The sequence below is a fragment of the Micropterus dolomieu genome, linkage group LG01, assembly GCF_021292245.1.
Source record: "Micropterus dolomieu isolate WLL.071019.BEF.003 ecotype Adirondacks linkage group LG01, ASM2129224v1, whole genome shotgun sequence".
Lineage (NCBI taxonomy): Eukaryota > Metazoa > Chordata > Actinopteri > Centrarchiformes > Centrarchidae > Micropterus > Micropterus dolomieu.
This window is the reverse complement of record NC_060150.1, coordinates 50,665,343-50,672,276: the sequence shown is the minus strand read 5'-3', so window position 1 is coordinate 50,672,276 and position 6,934 is coordinate 50,665,343.

Here is a 6,934-nt window from a genome sequence, read left to right as displayed (position 1 = left end):
CATAACAATGAAAGCTTATGGAATGTTTCCTGATAATATTGCCTAAAGGAAGCATATATAAAGTGAAGAGGATTGGTCCAAGGACAGATCCTTGAGGAACTCCATGAGTAACTTTGGCGTGCATGGAGGACTCATCGTTAACATGTACAAACTGAAATCGATCTGATAAATAGGACTTAAACCAGCTTAGAGCGGTTCCTTTAATGCCAATGAAATATTCCAGTCTCTGCAATAGGATCTGATGGTCAATGGTATCAAATGCAGCACTAAGATCTAATAAAACCAGTACAGAGACAAGTCCTTTGTCTGATGCAATAAGGAGGTCATTAGTAATTTTCACCAGTGCTGTCTCTGTGCTATGATGAGCTCTAAATCCTGACTGAAAATCCTCAAATAAACTATTGCTCTGTAGAAAGTCACAGCTAATATAAACAATTGTACAAATATTCAAATTATTATTATTTTGATTGTTTGATATTTTAGTAATTGTTTTGTTTTTAAATTTCACATTTGATACTGATTTTTTTAGTTGTTTTATTTTAAATTAATTATTTTTTTGTCTATTAATACACACACGTTTACAGTTTTATCTAATTACTTTATTTTCATTTTTAATATTTTATTATAAATAACACACACACACACACACACACACACTTACCTGTATGTATTTGCTTTTATTTTCAATATTTATTTTTACATCATATATATATAGTACTACATTTTTAATGGGCATTTCTCCCGCGGATGGGAGACTGCCTGAGGGAACTGCAGGCAGCTCGGAGTGTGGAGGAGATGGGCATCCTGAGGAGAAGAGGAGGAGGAGAGCCCAGCGGGGGGTAGACCACCCGACCCTGGACCTTCACCAAAGAGCTCACGGTGAGTGTCGAGCTGGTTGGGGGGATGGCAGTCACCGCCCTAGAACTGATGAGAGGGATTAGGCTGGGATTCTGGCCTGTAGATCAGCAGGCCCGAATACATACGAGGTTACCATGTCGACCGCCAAGGACAAGGCTAAGCTGCTGGACGGTTTTACGATTGGGGACACATCAGTGCTGGCCAAGCCCTTGGCGAATGACAAGTTGGTGGTTTCCTTCCTGAACCTCCCCGCATACATTAGTGAGGGGGAGATTCTCATAAAGTTGACGGGGTGGGGGGTCACCCCGGTCTCAGAGATCCGGAGGCGCTATTGGCTGGGCACCAATGTGGCCGATGGCAACCGGTATCTGAAGTTCAAGTTCAAAGTACAGTCTCTCCCCTACTCAGCCCGCTTCCTGACAGCTCTGGGCCTGGAGTTCTTCAGGGTGGTGCCCTCACCTGCCTATCGGCCCGGTCACGTCTTGAAGCCCTGCCCTGAGTTCTGGAGGTGATGGCTCATAGATAAGATGCTTGCCTTTGGTGTGGGAGACTTGGGTTCGATTCTCGCTGTGAGACATCCAGCATTGTGTCTCTGAGCAAGACACGTAACCCCTAGTTGCTCCAGAGGCGTTCGACCTCTGACATGTATAGCAATTGTAAGTCGCTTTGGATAAAAGCGTCAGCTAAATGAATAATTGTATGTAGGGACATTATGCTAGAGAGTGCACCTCTGACATGTATAGCAATTGTAAGTCGCTTTGGATAAAAGCGTCAGCTAAATGAATAATTGTATGTAGGGACATTATGCTAGAGAGTGCACCCGCAGGACTGTGCGTCTGCTGGGACAGCACGGACGAGGACGTTGTCGCAGAGGTGGAGACGGCCTTTAATGGCAGCATGAGGTGGCGGAGAGTGAGGGGAGGCCGCAGTGGAGGTGTCGAGTCCCCCGGACCGTTTTTTTGCTCCCTGCGGCTGCCGGCGGGGGCTTGGAGGCTCCACGGTCCTGACTCCGGGGAGGACTCGGACATGGATGTCCTGGCAGTCATGGACGCCAGGAAGCACCCGCCCTCCAAATTGAGCCGCAGGAAGAACCGGGCGGCGCGGCAGGGAAAGTTCCCTTATGGGACGCCTGTAGGGGACTGTGGTTTTTATTCTTTTAACAGTTGCTTGCCATGCTTCGCATCCTTTCATCTAATGTCCGGGGGCTGCGCTCCCATGCCAAGTGTGTGAATGTTTTTAACAATGTGATGTCTTGTGTCTACAGGAGATGTGGTGGGGCGTCACTGTGTTGTTCCGCCCTGGCGTCGTCTCTGATGTCGTGTGCGTGTGGCGCGATGAGCCCGGCAGAGTGTTGGTCCTGGACTTCCTCGTGGACGGCTGGGAGTACAGGCTGGGCTGCGTGTACGCCCCTACTGACGGCGCTGAGCGGGTGGCCTTCTTTCAGGGGCTGGCTCGATGGTGCAGCGCCAACTGCTTGTGGGTCGGAGATTTTTTAACACCGCCCTGACGGTGCTGGACCAGGGCCGAGGTGGGCCCCTGGCCCCCGACCCCAGCAGACGAGCGCTGTACCGGCTCATGCGTGAGGCTGACCTGGTGGATGCCTGGAGAACCAGGGCACTCTACTTCTACTCATGGTGTCGAGTGGCTCAGTCTGTGCTCCACACGACCAGGATTGACCTCTGCCTGGCCTCGGCGGGGGTGCTTGGATGGATGCGTGAGTGTGAGTATGGCAACAATGTTTTTAGTGACCACTGGCATCTCGCCCTCACTCTGGGCCTGCCTGGGCCTAGGGGGGGCGGGGTGTGGTGCTTAAATGCTGAGCTGTTGACAGATTCCTCTTTTAAACAGGCGTTGGGAGCGGTAGTCGGCGGCCTCTCCTGTGAGCTCTGCCTGGTGGACGACGTGCTGACTTGGTGGGTGGGGGTCAAGCGCCGCATTACGGTAGGCCAGGGCTGCAGCTGGGAGGGCGTGTGAGGCTAACCTGCGGGACGAGCTTGAGCGGGAGGCGAACTGGGTTGCTGCCGACCCCGCTCGGAGCCACGCTCACAGCATCAGCCTCACCGACCAGTTAGCCGAGTTCGCCAGGGAGAGATGCAGGGGGCTATACCTCCAGGATTTGAGCGCGGTGTGGCGGTTGCAGAGGGTCAAGATGGTCCAGAGGCTGCTCGCTGGGGGAGGACTGGCCCTGTGGCCGGACTTCTTCCAGGAGCAGGTGGGGCGGTGTGGGCCCTGCGGGGTGTTCAACCTCTGTGGAGTCCCCACTGCTGCACAGCTCGGGCCGCTTGATCCTCTTTTCGGTGAGGCCCTGCGGGTGTGGGGTGGGGTTTGCAGGTTCCTGGTGACTCCATCAAGACTAGGGGGCAGGTGTTAGCGCAGCCACTCAGGCCAAACCCGTGCCTGGGTGCGGTGGGGCGCCTCGTGGCCATCCGTCCCTACGCGATGGCCGGTTTTCACCAGGTCTGCCACCTGGTGGCGGGGGGGGGGGAGGCGTCAATGGGGAGTGGGTCGCCTGTGTTCTCCGCACTCACGGCTTCTTTTTGAGTTGCAGGGCCGTGGCTGCCTGGTGTGCCAGGGTGGAGGCGGACCTCCCGGGTTCCTTGGTGTTGGCTCTGCGGCGGAGATCTGCGGCCCGGCGGGGCGGGCACAGTGACCCGGACATCCACCTGGCGGGGGATGCCCCCCCTACGTTGCTGGCATTCATGATGGCAAAAAAGTGGTACGCCACCCTTGTCAGGAGAGTGCGGCGGCCACCGTCAGCAGAGGTGGCGTGGGGGCAAATGTTCCCTGGCCGGGAGGTGGGGGATGTCTGGCACTGGGTGGACCTCCGCTTCGCCGGGCCTGCGGTCTTTGTTGCAGAGTTCAAGCTCCGTCATCGGCGGATCTGTACTGGGGTTGCCTGGAGTCATGTTGATCCAGAGAGGTTCTCACGGGTGTGTGTAGTGTGCAGGGCCCCTCTTTAAGAGCAGTCTCACGCTCCACATGAGGGCACTCTGGGCGGTGCAGGCTGAGTGGGTTCGAGAAAGAATCTGCACCTGCGCCACTCTAGCCAGAGTGGTTGGGAAACAACTGCTATTCAACTTCTGAGGACTCTTGTGTTCGTGTTTGTTGTGCCTATTTAATATTGCAGGTGTGGTACGTCAGAAATTGTTTTTGTTCTTTTGTTGGTTATTATTTTATTGTGGCATATGTGTCTGTTTTGTTCCTGTGGTTTCCGGTGTTTGAGGGAAGGGGTGTCCCACCCCCCTTCCTTCGCTCGGAATGTTGGAGCAGTGGGGTATATGTGGGTGTGCGGGGGGTCTTTTTCCTCAACATGTTGCTTTAAGTTGGTGCTGTGTGTGGTGGGGTAATGGATTGTCTTTTCTTGATCTTGGGTGTCTCTGTAATCAGGGACTTGTTATTGGTTTGTTGGGGTTTAGCAGGGGAAAGCCTACTTGTATTTGTCTTTGTGATCACAGTGTGACGTTTGTTGCTTTTCTGTGGGGCACCGCTCCTATAACAACACCTTGTAAAATTTGATGTGCTTATTAAATAAAAAGATTTTTAAAAATTAAAAAAACACTCATGACTGTGTGTCTCTGGGTTTGAGTCGTTAATTTTTCAATTTTCAATTTTTCCTACTGTGGAGCAGGAATGAACTAATCGTTCAGCGCTCACATGGGTCCTCCTCAGAGTCTGTCTTAACTCGGCAGGCTGACTTACTGCCAGCACCAGGGAATGAGAGGCAAGTCTGTTGTCAGGTAACAGTCACTGGACTGACATATATAATATCTATTTTGATAATTGATGATTTTGATGATTGATTTGTGACAGTTAAGAAAGCATAACGTTATTACAGTGCAGTGATGTTGTGCTAAGTTGTAGTTTTAACACAGCTGCACCGTAACTTTAGTCCTGCTAGTGTTTACAGCCAACAACTGATGAGAGTTGTTCTGTGTCCACTTCAGAGCCCTGACAGGGTTCTACCGGGAGCTGAATTACCACAGAGGTCGTCTGCTCTCCAAAACAAACGGACCCGGTCATTAAAACATTAAAAACACAGCCACATAGCAACGTTAGTGTTAGCCCTGTGGTTTGTTTACAGCTAACAGCTGATCCGGTCCGCCAGAGAACGCAACTTAACTTTACTTTTTACTTATCGACAGAGCCGTGCTGTTGTTTCTCTGCTCCTCACTGGTGAACAACCTGCAGTGTTTGAGATTATTATTAAATTTGTTAAATTTGAATAAGAGTGTGTTTTATTCATCTAGTGTGTCAAGCTTATTACTTCAATATATTCCCCCGCAAACCTGATGTTAATATATAGATTTTACTCATGGATAGGCGTTAGGCTACTGTATGAATGAACACTTGAGAGATATAGTGATAGATTGTGAAAATGGACGGATTTAGCCGTAGTGGCTTAATCGAACATTGACAACATATTTCTGTGGTTTTTGCATGGTCTGAATTTGGTTGCGGCTCCATGGGGCTTTGTAGAACCAAGAAAGATCAAGAGGTGAATTTGTGCATTATACTAGAGGGCTGCAGCGCCGCAATAACCAGCCTAGTTAAAATTAATGAAATGACACAAAAAAGATTAGTTCATTTTAATGAACGAGATTTGGTGACTCGAGTCTTTCAAAAGAGTGACTTTTCCCATCACTGCTAGCAAAGAGAGTCCGTGCGGGAAGCAAAACGTCACACTGCCCCCCTGCTGGCAACACTGGAATGTCCACAGTGTATTACAGAGCCCCTTAATGTCATCCAAGAATATAATAAACGGCCTCTGTGGTTCAAAACAGAATATCCTTGCAGAATTAACATTCTTAAAATAAAACTAAACATTACATAAAATGTGACAATATATTTTGTGTGTGTCACACTATAGTTAAGATACCTGTCTTGTTAACTAATCGTAATTCTAATTGTAATGTGAATAGCCTAGAAAGGGCAGGACTGCACCACAGACAGCAACATGGATTTATAAATCCACAGTTAGACTGTGGGATTGAGAGGGGGGTTTGTCTGCATTTTTGGTCACTTTGCTAACAATATGGATTGTATCCCTGACTGGTAAGCCTGGCTATACTTACTGTGGTTGCCTAGCATCATCTTGAGAGCTGCTGGCAACATTTGTAGTGTCCAAACCAAACCCAAGCCAAGTTTACCCAGGTGACATTATCAGGTGTTATTTACTTAGACTACAGAAAAGTCATCATTAGTTAACTGACTGATAAAAACATAGACCGAGTTCAGAAGTTAGGTAATCAGAAATAGTTTAATTGGGTTCTCAGTACCATCTCTCTGTACCAGATCTCTGTACCAATTTCAAACTTCTCGGTATTTAAAAGAAATGTTATCGGTGAAATAAATGTAAATGCTCCGTACTTGTATAGCGCCTTTCTAGTCTTTTCGACCACTCAAAGCGCTTTTACACTACATCTGCATTCACCAGTCATACACATTCATACACTGAGTAAAGGTCTGGGAGTAGTTATAAAAATTAACATTGGTAATGGGTGTGAGAGAGAGAGAGAGAGAGAGAGAGAGAGAGCGCCAACAATAGTCATTATACAAAATAATAATAGCCATTATGATAATGAACATTACATTTATACAGTATGTGGAGGAGTAAGGCCAGCTGGTGAGGTGGACAACTACAGCCCTACGTTCCAAAAATCCAGAATGGATCCCAGAATAAATAGGAAAAAACTCCATAGGCTTTCATAAAAACTTTAACTTGAAAAAATTAATAATGAATCACATTATTCATGTGCTCCCAGAATGCAGGGTTACTTGTGGTTCCTAGAGTCTCCAAAAATAGAATGGGAGCCAGAGCGTTCAGCTATCAAGCTCCTCTCCTGTGGAACCAGGTTCCAGTTTGGGTTCAGGAGGCAGACACCATCTCCACATTTAAGAGTAGGCTTAAGACTTTCCTCTTTGATAAAGCTTATAGTTAGGGCTGGCTCAGGTGAGTCCTGAACCATCCCTTAGTTATGCTGCTATAGGCCTAGACTGCCGGGGGATTTCCCATGATGCACTGAGCTCCTCTCTCCTCTACTTTCTCTCCCTCTGTATGCAACCTCATCCCATTATT